The sequence below is a fragment of the Triticum aestivum genome, chromosome 2B (assembly GCF_018294505.1).
Source record: "Triticum aestivum cultivar Chinese Spring chromosome 2B, IWGSC CS RefSeq v2.1, whole genome shotgun sequence".
Taxonomy (NCBI): domain Eukaryota; kingdom Viridiplantae; phylum Streptophyta; class Magnoliopsida; order Poales; family Poaceae; genus Triticum; species Triticum aestivum.
The window spans coordinates 643,715,874-643,728,480 of NC_057798.1; positions in this window are offsets into that span (position 1 = coordinate 643,715,874).

The following is a 12,607-nucleotide window of genomic DNA, read 5'->3' on the forward strand; positions in this document are numbered from 1 at the left end:
CGCCTTACTTGGTGATTCCTGATAAAGTTAGGATGCCACGGTCCCCCACTTCGCCCTAAAGCCACAGATCTAGCTTTGCTTGTCAGCTGGCAAGCACAACGGGCCAAAGCTCCTTTACGCTTCATACACTAAGTCAAAGGTTGCCGGGTCGATCAACCCGGCCCCCCGCTCATCAAATAAACAGCCGCATGACCGGCTGCTCGCCAACCGGATTCGCTGGATCGCTGCTAGCCGGCCCAGTGGGTGTTTCGCTCGCGCTCAACGTTTCAAAAGACCCAAGTCTTGCGCGCTCCTCTCGAAGAAACGAACTCCTTGTCACGGACCGGAGCCTCGGCCGTCTGACTCGCAAGGGCAGAGGTTTGACAAAGGGAAAGCGCATGAAATCGGTCCAAAAAACGGAAGGCAAAAGCAAAAGCACTCACGATATTTACACAAATATTTAAGAAAAGGCCCACGGCCCGAGTTCATTACACCCTAAAACACCCAGTGGGTGGGTGGACCTGCTACTTAACAAATTTTACATAAAGTGTCTCAGGCATCTCCAGCGCCGCATCGCGACGTTGAAGGCTCTCCCATGGCGGCCTCAGGGTCCAGCAAGGCGCCGGTGTCCTCCTCGGCACCCGCATCGCGGTAGACGCCCGTCTCCTCCGAGCTCCCCTCCGGATCATGGAGGAGCAAGCCGTAGTCGTCGCCGTCCACGGCCCTGCCATCTTCCGTCCGCTCCGGATGGAACTCGTCGTGGAAGGTGAACTCGGCGATGTAGCTGGCCCGGGAGGCGATCCGGCTGGCTTGCTCCCGCAAGAGTTGCTCCGAACCGGCCCGCTGGCCCATCAACGCATCCAGCTGCAGGTCTAGACGCCAAGACAGCGCGAGCTGGAGCGCCATCTCAGCACCGACACGAGCGGCGGAGACGCGCCACTCACCAAGCTGGTCCGGCCCAACTCCAACCAACGCGCGAGGCGCGGGAAGCTGCTCGGTTGGACGGAGTCTGGCCATAGGGCCGCCGTCATCGCGATACCGTTCTGGGACAGCCGCTCCATCTGCATTCCCAGGACCAGAAGGCGGGCCTCAGTGGTGGCGATGATCTGCGGGAAGGTCCAGGCCACCCGCGGATCCGTCCAGGACCCAACGACGCCGGTTGGGTTGTGCTAATAGCGGACGGCTTCCTCCGCCAGCCGCTACGTCTCCGGGAAGGCCCCTACCACAAAGGAAGAAGTGTAACACCCCAAAAATTTAACCAGGTTTTAGTTATTAAAATTTTGCCAAGAGTTTAAATTTTTTGCCTGCAAGAATATTTCTGTTGATTTCAGAACCTTTCTTTTTATATTAAGGAGTTTTCCCAAGTGGGTCCTTCCAAAACATATTGGACTTCTATGCCATCTCATTAAAACAGTTTCTTAATCAGTAGGATTATTTATTAAATTATTTCACCCCGAGCTATATTCTTTAAATGACTTGTTTAAAAGTTTGGAGCTCTTTTTGTACTACAACCATTTGATAAACTTAACTAAAGATTCCACCAAAATTTGGAGATGTCATGTGATGCCTCTAAATCACTTTTATGCAATAATATATTTCATTCATTGCATATTTTGAGTGCTACACATGTTTTTCTTCTCTGGTCCAGTGGATAATTTTTCACTACAACCCTTTTAAATATTTGTTTCTAGCTTCCACCAAAATTATGGGATGTTAGTAGCATCATATGATTTCATTATATGCAAACATCCAAGGATGTTCTTTGAAAATTTTGAGTGAATCAACCTCATCTTCATTCTGGTCCATCATGATGGTTTGTACAGCAACCCTAGTCTTACTTGCTCTCTGGCCCTTGATTCTTTCTTCTGCATATAGACCACCCTACTAAACCCCTAAGTCCAGGAGCATGCACTCTTTTGATCATTTTTAGTTCATGATATAATGCCATTTAAGTTCTGCCCAGAATTGAAGTTCTGCAAAACTTGCACTAGCAAGTTTGTGCTTTTCACCAACTAACCTCACCACCCTCTTGTGCATCTAGAGAGACACTGATCTGGAGGAATTGGCCACTCCAAGAAAAGCCTAGGTGCCTTTGGCATTTTGACAAACACCTGGAGTGCATGGACTGATTTGGCATGATCTCAAGTACACATTATGAACTTGGCCACCTGACCAAACCACCTTGTCCCTGGAGTTTCCCTCTATCTCTAACCTAGTTCTGTTGCTTGCCAACCTCACCTGTGACCTGTAGCATGCCACGTCAATATGTCGAACACCTTCCGTGCGTGCACTGGACGCGCCCAGAGCGCGCATATTGCACGCGCGTGCGCCCGAGCCACCGCGTCATGCCTTGCACTCCCCCAGCCCGTGACCGACCGCAGCCAGCACGCCGTGTCCCCTTGCGCGCTACATGCTCCCCCTCACCGCAACGCACCATGCAGAGCCTCGCCGCGTCCCCGGCAAGCCAAGGACTAGCCGCCACGGCCGCCCGACAGCCCTGCTCAGGCCAGCGCCGCCCAAGCCAGCCCGGCTCGCCACCTGCCCTGTGAACAGCACAAGCTTATCCCCTCGCCTGTCGGCTAGCTACCATCGTCGCCACGACGCCCTGACGCTACAGGGAGGCGGTTCGCCGTCGTCCTTATCGCCGGCCGCCTCGAACTGACCTCCACCGCCTATATAAGGGCCCCGGAGCTCAAACAAGTCCTCGAGCAACCTCCAGTGATCCTCCTAGAGCTACCTTGGCCAGCATTCGAGGAGGGGAAGGCCATCTTCCCCGAGTCCGGCCGGTTCGGTCGACGCCAAGCCCCGGCCGATTCCATCGCCACCAGTGCCTCTACCTCTCCATTCTCTCCACCAAGAGCCCTCCCTCCCTCTCGCGAGTGTAACCCCTCGATCAATTTTGGTCGGAGACCACCGCAGCCTAAAAATCACTTTGTCCCCCGAAGCCCCCTCCGCCGCGGAGCTCGCCGCCGGCGACTCCCTCCACCTCCGGCGACCCTGCGACCACTGGAAGGACTGCCTAGGAGTGGCGGATCCATCCCTGCTCTTAGATGCCCGCGAAGGAACGCCGTTCGCCGGCGACGATCGCCGGACGCTCCGCATCTGCTCGGGCAAAGAAGAGGAGGGAGTGGGGACTGGTCAAATCTGACCAATGGGCCCCCTGGACCCACTGTCAGTGACCCAGCACTGCCTCCACGCGTTTAAGTGGAAGCGTAAAGACCCCGAGTACGTCTCCCCGTTTTGAAGGCGTATTCTGCCTGAAGCGTTTTCTTTTCTGTTTATTATTAAAATCAGATTTTTGACCAAATCTTTGACTGGCTTTATTTTTTAAAATATAACTCCAAATGAATTAATTCTTTTTCCTACCTCTCTCAAATTTGATCTAGTTTATTTTAAGATTTAATTGAAAAATATTCCAAACAACTTTTTGTGTTGTTTTTATTTTCGTGTGTTAATTCTTTTATATGTTTAAAATAGGATTTTGAAGGAAGGAGAAATATTTCAAGAGTTTGAAATGCACCCTGCCTTCCCTTGACCTGAAGGCAAGCATTCTGAACCCCGGCATGATATTTTTTAATGTTCATTGACACTTTTATCGCACCACCTCATTTTGGAGAGTTGTTACTTCATGTGGTGTGATCATTTGCATGAATGCACATTGGTGATTTCCATTGATGTTGGAAATGATCAAACTTGTGATGATAATCATCCTCATGTACCTTGCATGCATACCGGCAGGAACCCGGGAAAACCTCTGCCTTGGGTAGGCATGAGTTTGTCGCTGGTCTCCGTCAGGACGGTTATGTCTGGTATGGCATGGAAAGGTAATATGAGCGGTGACTCTGTTGGTTGAATTATATTCGTTATGCTAATCATGCAGGGAATACTTAAACCTCCTGAGTCGACCATAGATCGAGTCTTGTTCCAGTAACCCCCATACTTGTTTCGTACTACCACTCGTCTCTACAACAAGTAGAGTACGGTTCAGTAAGTTGTCAACCTCTTCCTAGCACACAATGTACAGAGAGGCCAGGGTGGAAGATACCGGTTGTAGCTGGTAGGCAGGCCACACTAGTACAAAATGAAGCTTTAGCGCCGGTTCGTAAGGGCCTTTAGTGCCGGTTCCATAACCGGCACTAAAGGGTGGGCACTAAAGGCCCCCCCCTTTAGTACCGGTTCGGCACGAACCGGCGCTAAAGTGCCACCACGTGGCGTGAGCTCGCGCCTTGGTATGGGGGACCTTTAGTACCGGTTGGTGTTACCAACCGGTACTAAAGGTTTTTTTTTTGAAAATTTTTTATTTGAATTTTTTTCCCATTTTTTTCTCTTTTTAATTTTTCTGAATTATTTGATGATTTAGTCTCTAATCACCTCTCTTAACTGCTCAAGTGTGGATCACTCATTCCAAATCATCTAACTTCCCGACCGGTCACCCATCCCTCTCACTACTCTAGCCCGAGCATGCTTCTCCTTCGCTTCCGAGTCTGCACTTGTTGTTTTCCTGATAATAGTAAGATGTCAATCCTATTAACCCTCAGGAGGTTAGCTTGAGCATGAAGTCACACATTTCACCATTTGAGTTTGAAACTATTATTCTAAACAAACAGTAATTATTTAGTAACGCTAATATTTCTTGAATAAGTTTGACCATAGTTTGACCATAGTTTGACCGTAGTTTGACCGGATTTGGCCAAAATTCAAAAAATTGAAATAATTATTTAGTAACACTAATATTCTTGAATAATTATGTAGTAACATTAATACTTCTTGAATAAGTAGTTTGACCAAATTTAACCAAATTTTTTTAAAAAAACTGAAATTTGACCATATCTTTTTTTCCTTTTCGAATTTGAGGATGCAAAAGTTATAGCCATTTTACATTTTCCCTACACTTTTTGCAAAACATGTCCAAATTTAAGTTTTCAAATTTTCCTAACTAGTAGATATAGTAATATAACTACCTCTCGAATGATTTTATTTTTTGAAGTTTTTATCATTTTCTTTTGATTTTTTGAAAACTGAAATGGCGATACACGGGGGGGGGGGGGGGCGGTAGAGTTTGAAAATTGGCCCCTTTACTACCGGTTCGTGGCATGAACCGGTACTAAAGGCTTGTCCCCTTTAGTACCGGTTCGTGGCACGAACCGGTACTATAGGTTAGACCTTTAGTACCAGTTGGTAACACAAACCGGTACTAAAGGGGCTCGTGGGGACCCGGCCTGACGCCAGCCTGCCACTACCCCTTTAGTACCGGTTCGTGGCACGAACCGGTACTAAAGGCTCAACACGAACCGGTACTATTGATCGCAGCCACGAACCGGCACTATTGATCACATTAGTGCCGGTTTTTTTACAAACCGGCACTAATGTGCTTCACATTTGACCCTTTTTCTACTAGTGCCACCTGGTCCGGGGGCATGGTTGTTTCTGGTTGAGACCGAGAGGGGAGGCCACCCCTTAGAGCTCGCAATATAAATTTGATCCCATGCTACGCGAGGTTGTAGCCTCCCCACTTAGAGTTGCTTGACAGGTGTGTTTTCAACAAAAAGACCGTGTCCATGGTTCGTGGCCTCCCCATAGACGGAATTAGTCCCGATGGACTAATGGAATCTGTTACTCGTGGGTAAAGAGTACACCCTCTGCAGAGATTAAACCTATTCGAATAGCCGTGTCCATGGTTAAGGACCACAGTCTAGGATGGGTCGAGTGTTGGTCTTAGTTTCGGTCTTCGGAGGTGAAACTATTAAATCAGAACTGATATTACAACTTGTGACCTGTGATAATGATGAGTATTATTTTGTTGTGGACTAACCCATGATAATTTTGGTATTATCCAATATCTCTGGGGTGGTTCTACCTCTGGGATATTCACTATGATTATTTCTTTTAAAGCCCTTTTTGTGGTGTCGATTAGACGCCCGACTGTGGCATTTCTTTTAAAGCCCTTTATGTGGTGTCGCTCAGACGCCCGACTGTGGCATTTCTTTTAAAGCCCTTTATGTGGTGTCGCTTAGACGCCCGACTGTGGCATTTCTTTTAAAGCCCTTTATGTGGTGTCGCTTAGACACCCGACTGTGGCATTTCTTTTAAAGCCCTTTATGTGGTGTCGCTCAGACGCCCGACTGTGGCATTTCTTTTCAAGCCCTTTATGTGGTGTCACTCAGACGCCCGACTGTGGCATGCTTGTTATTTATTTCATAATATTTTAATACTTCTATGATATTGCATATTCATATATAACATGCTTACACGCATCAGAGTTATATTTATCTTTTGTGACTGACGTCATGAGTATAAAATATTTTCAGCACATCATTATTATATTATACCCGTGTTCTTAATCTTTGCGAGTACATTCAAAGTACTCACTGGCTTGTCCCTGGCTATTGTCTTGGCCAGATTTCTTGCACAGAGAGGAGCGACGTGATGACAGCCCCGGAACCTAAGCAACAGTGATAGGAGCCTCGCGAAGATAGGAGCTAGCCTGGTCAGCTGTTCACGTGGGAAATGGAGTCCCATAGACACTGATGATTCACAACCCGCTTCCGCCATCAACCACTAGAAACCATTTGTTGTACTCACAGACCAGAATGGTCTTATACTACATATGTTGTATTTTGCTTGGAATTTTTGTATCAAGTTGGTGCCTCATCAGCTAACAGTAATCCTGGGGCTGATGAGCACAAGGGCCATTTTCTGGGAATTAATACCCGGAAAACCGGTCGCCACAAGAAGCAAATTAGAAGAAGAACAACACGGAAGAAAGGCTGGGTCCCGACCCGGCAAAATGCAAGAAAAGGCACTTACTGGAGAGGGACTCTTCTAGGTGCTACGCCTCAAGCAACATACCACGCCGCTCCCGTTCGATGGCGCGGACGCGCTCCGCGAGCGCCTTCTCCAGATCGGCCGCCTTGGCAAGGGTCGCCTTTAGCTCAGCGTCCTTGTCGTCGGTCGCCTTCTCAGCCGCCTCGCGGAGATGGGCCTCGTCCTGACGGGCCCCCTCAGCCGTGATGACCTGCCCCCGCAGGCGATCCACCTTGGCTTGGAGCCGGCCCTTGTCATCGGCCAGCTGGCCGCACTGCTGGTCCGCCTCTACCAGGGACTGCTGCGCCTCAGCCACCTTGGCTGCTTCCGCCTTAAGGAGCTCCACCTCGGCCTCGAGGCGGCTCTTGTCACCTACCAGCTGCCCATGCAGCCGGTTGGCCCCGTCTAGAGACCGCCGGGCCGTGGCCGCCTCCGCCCTCTCCTGCGCCAAGACGTCCGGTGTCAAGACGGCAGGTGTCGGCAATGAGCCGGTCATAGTGATGAACGGCCCGGAGCAGACGAGTCCGCCAGGACAGCAGCTCGGCTGCGAAAAAGAAGGATTCAGTAGAAGAAAAAAGCAAGGCTTAAGATTTGGCCCAACTATTACATAGTTGGCCCGAATCTCGAGGGCTACAGTCAGTGGGTGTGCTAGCGCGCCCCCACTAGAAAATAGCACAAGAATACCTGCGGCGACACGGAGCTCCTCCTCCTTGGCGGCGAGCTGCTCCATGAGGTCCCGGTGCTTGCCCAAGAGACGGTTGTAGGCAGCGACCTGGAAGGCATCGAGATGCTGAAGAAAGCAGAAGTCAGAACAAGGCCAATGCTCTAAAGATTCGACCCAACTAATACGTAGTTGGCCCGAACCTCGGGGGCTACACCCAGTAGGTGCGCTGGCGCGCCCCCACGCAGAAGAAATTGCAAGAAAAACAAGGCTTACCAGAATGGCGTGCTCCAGGTCACGCGTCCGCTCCACCTCGGCTTGGGCGAAGGCTTCGACCGTTTCGTCCGGTCTCGCAGGCGGCGACTGACGGCGTCCAGTGCTGCCTCCTCCTGGGTCTGAGGCCCGAAGACAATGGTGCTCCCGTTTTGCGCCGGCTGCGGCGCGACAGCTCGGTGCCCTCCCTGCTGGGGCACCAAGGTGTGCTCCCCGCTGGCCGCTCGCAACGCGGCCAACACCTCCTCCGATGCCCCTCCCGGCACCGACGACAACCCGGACGCCGGGATGACCTACGTCGCCGCCTCTGGTCCAGACGCCGGGACGGCCTGCTGCACCACCACCGGCCCAGCTGCCGGGGTGGCCTCCGGCACCGCCGCCCGCGGTGCCTCCTCCAAAACCGGCGGCGCCTCCGGCACCGCCGCCCGCAGCGCCTCTTCCAAGACGACGTCGCCTCCACCACCATCAGCCCCCGCTTGCTCGACCACGTCGGCCCGCGGCGGGGAGTCATCCCCCACCTCCACGACCTCCCGGTCGAGGATCACCACCTCAGCCTGGCCTCCACGGCCATGCTCCCTCACCGACGACGGCTCAAAGACCGTTGCCACCACCACCGTGCCCTCCGGCATCTCGCGCCAGGCCGGCTCTGCGCTAGCTCGCGCCCATGCCATCGCCGCGTCGGTCCAAGCATGGACCGACGCCGCCTCTAGCTTCGCCTTGGCCCGGTTCCTGTCCCGGGAGCCAAGGCTTCGGCGTCGTTCGGGTCCAGGCTAAGGTCCGAGTTGGCCCTTCCCTCCACCTCGGCATGGTCGGCGAGGTCGGACTGGCTCCTGCGGAACGCGGTCCCTTTGGTGGCCGCGGCTTCCACCGCCGCCCTCGCTAGCACGAGTGGCGACCTGAAGAAGAAGACAGAATGAGAAAAAAGAAACAAGACAAGCTCAAAAATCCGGACGCAAACGAGAGATGAGGCTTACCCCGACCAGACCGGGACCGGGGGTGGCCTCCCGTGCCTGCCGCCGCACTTCCTCTTGGCCGGCCTCCCAACCCTGGCCGGGTCTGCCGTGCGCTTCGGGACCCGGGGTCGTGACGCGATGATGTCCTTCCCATGCGGGTGGCTCGGCGCCGCCCCATGCGAGGACCCGGCTCCACCCGCGTTGCCGCTTCCCCCGCCCAACGCCACTGCACCAACAACTAGCGTCAGCACCGACCGTTCCGTGCCGTGATCAGCAATTCAAGACACATGAAGAAAAATACGAGACTTACCGGCGCGACGCCCAGTGCCGGCGTCAGACTCGGCCTCCTCCTCCCCGCCGTGGGCCGCGGGCTCCTCTAGTGCCACCGGTGCCACCTGCGACGGAGCCCGGGCGTAAGGATGCCGAATCGCGTTCAGAAGTACCTCCCGCGTCACGTCAGGATGGATGAGAAGGTGCGCAGCAGCAAAGTAAGAAGACTAGACACTCACCTGCGACGCCGGGTTCGACTCGCTGTACGGCGCCTTGCCGAACCGCCAGTCCTCTCCAAGGTTGGCCTTGGAGATGTCATTCACACCGTGTGCAATCTGCTCCGCAGACAGTCGCATCGACCCCATGCGGTTGGGGTCTTGAAGGCCGACCATTTTGCCGATGAGGCAGGAGCGCCCCTGAAGCGGAAGGACCCGACGCATGATGAACGCAGCGAGGAGATCGGTGCCGGTGAGCCCCTCCTGCGTCCTCATCACCGTCACCCACTGGCAGAGATTGACGATCTCCTGCGACGGGCGCCTGGGCGAGTAGCCTCAGTTCATCTTCGCCCGCAGCAGCGCGATGGCGAAGGCCGGAAGGTTGATCCGATCTGCACCAAGGTTGCGGACATAGAAGAAGGAGTTCTGCCACTTCTTGGCAGAATCCTCCAGCGGGATCTTGGGGAAATCCGCCCCCGTCCGCTTCGAGATGACTGCGGTGCCGCAGTCGGCAACTTCCCGGCCGACGGGCCCTGCTGCTTCAAGGAGAAGAAGCGCGCCTAGAGGTCGATCGTGGGCTCGACCCCCAGGTACACCTCGCAGAGGGTGACGAAGCTGGAGAGCTAGACGATGGCGTCGGTGCCAAGATGATGCGGCTGGAGCCGAAGAACTGCAGGAACACGCGGAAGAAGGTGCTCGCCAGCAGCCCGAACCCGCTCTCGAAGTGCGTGAGGAAGACCACACGCTCCTGCCCCTCGGGCCGAGGCCGCTGTTCGCCGTGCGGCAAACGGACGCCGACGTCCGTCTCCCGTGGTAGGCGCCGTGTCGCCCGGAGTTGGGTGATGTCCTCGGTGGTGACATTCAAACCCATCCAGGAGCCCGACGGCAGAGCCATGTTCAGAGGAAGAAGAATGGAGATGGATGACGAAGGAGCTCGGAGCAGCGGGCATAGCTGCACGTCGGTTGCAAAGAGCAGAGCAAGAGCAGGGGGACAGGAGGGCGCGAGCGAGAATGATGTCCACCGCCCCCTTGCCCCCCTCAATTTATAACCCTCGGTATGAACGTGGGGAAGTGGGGAAGTGGGATCGTCTGCAGGTGCCCATTCCACTACCCCGCAATAAGTGCGCACGTACACGCGCAGTAACTGACCGGGGAAGAGCAACCGGCCCCCGGACGCTGCAATAAATCCGCGTACGTGGGCCAAGGCGCGCGACGGCGGGCCCCAGCCCCTCGCCCAGTCTCGTCACGCGCGTGGCCTGTTAAGCCCCTCCGACTTTTGGGCACCACGTGGCGCCCACGTGAAGCCCAAGGGATTGCCCCAAGATTCGACAGACTCCTCGGTTCCCGCCACGGCCGGGATGCCGCGATCTTATTTCCGAGAAAACCGGCACACAGTGGGTGTTGCCGGACCCGGCGCTCACAGAATCCGTCTTGATTAAGGGGGAAACTGCAAAGGCCCACTCAACCAAAGACAGTGGACCTTCACAGCTTTGGGGACTACTGTCGGGGGGATGAACCCCGGGCAGGCAACGGAACCCGGATCCTCTTCAAAAATTACGGGGCTGGCATCGCCCCTCAAACCGGCACGCGCTTGGCCGGGTCACTTGACCCGGCCAAGCCCCGCAACCCGGCCAGGCTCCTCGACCCTGCAAGACGCGTCGACTCGGCCTCAACAACTAGTGCAAGACAACCGAACCCGGCACAACCGAAGCTTCATCGACAAGCCATCTTCACCCGTGGCGTGCTCCGAAATCCTGCCACGGGTCAGCGCCCGTCCCATCCTGGCCTTACGATGGGATGAGTCATCAGTCAACTCTGACCGAGGCAACAATACCCCACCCATGCCTCTGGTCAGTCGGAGCATGGCAACCATGCCTCTTACCTATTCGCTAAGCACGACCGGCGTGGCTACAGTGCCCTCGCCCTCACCGCTGACAACAGCAAGCGGCAACCTGATGGAGAGCACTGTACACGACTCGACTCGGCCACGCCCTGACGATCGACAAGACGGCGCATAGTCCCCCTAGGCACGCGGGGCCCACACCTAGGGGAACCCGGCGAACCACAAACCCTCGGCGGGACCCAGCCCGTGTTCCCGGACACCGACAATACAGACCCACCGACTTGTAAACATTACCATTGTACCCCTGGGGGGTTGGTCTATAAAACCCCCAAGAGCTCGCGATCACAGAGGCATGTAAGGCAAGCAAGACACGCACAGAAGTAAGCATAGAACTAGCCACCAAAAGCAACGCCAGAGAGAAGGAGCAGCCAGAGCCTCGGCCAGCTTCCTTCCTCCCCGATACAGCTCCAGGAGCAGCATTGTACTATCGACCATCCAACTATAGTCGGCAGGACTAGGGGTATTATCTCTCCGGAGAGCCCCAAACCTGGGTATGTCCGGCGTCCCGCGCTCGCTCATCCAACCTCGCCTCTGGAGTCCACCAGTGCCCTCGAGCCTCCTCCTCTCTTTAGCCATCCCTTGGCATCTGCCGTGCGCCCACCATGACAGGCTCAATCACACTGGAAGTGGTCTCTGGATCTCCGGACAATCACCGTACCGAAGATTTAGTCTTCGACATCGTCCCCTTTTGCAATGAGTATCAGGCACTGCTCGGACGAACTGCGTACGCTCGGTTAAACGCGGTGCCACATTATGCCTACCGTAAATTAAAGATGCCCGGTCCGCGCGGCGTCATCATGGTTAATGGAAGGTCCGAACTCCCCCTCACTGCTGAAGAGTCTACCACTGCTTTAACAGCAAGAGCAACGGATGGCACCTTCCAGCCGAACCTCGAGTCGACGGCCAAGCTCCCGGACACCGCCAAAGGAGTCCGAACTACTGCGCAACAGGATAGCCCGGCTCGCCTGGAGCTCAATTAAAAACACTCCGAAAAAATATAATACAAGCCACATACTGTGGCTCAACCGCTCCGTGGCGCAAAACCATTCTTGCATTTTCTTTGCAGGTTCACCTTTACGTAGGCTAGGATGGATGGTGTGGGAACAGTGCGAGCGCGTAAGGGAATCTCTAGATATTCCCCTCTATGATCATCCGACTACACCCCGGATCCGGACACAACTTCCTCACGCTTGGTATCAACAGGTTCCGCATTCATATTTCTTTTTGTCACATCATCTGTACTCATACACCTTGCCGTATCATTCAAATACAACATGTGGATTTATGTGATGCTCATCTACTGCTATTTCTTATTTAAAACTCTCTTGTTAAAAGGCGGCTACTTATCGCGATATGCCTTAATATGCCAGGGGCTTCATCACGCCCATACTACGGCAAAAAAGTTCGAACACCTTCACGGCAGTTCGGCACCCCAAACTTATAACATTATATGCATCAGCTCCGAATCATGTCTTGGGTCAATAGTTGGGTTTGCCCGGCTCCTATGTTTTGGTATCTTACGTTCCGCTATATCAGCTAAGGTAGCACT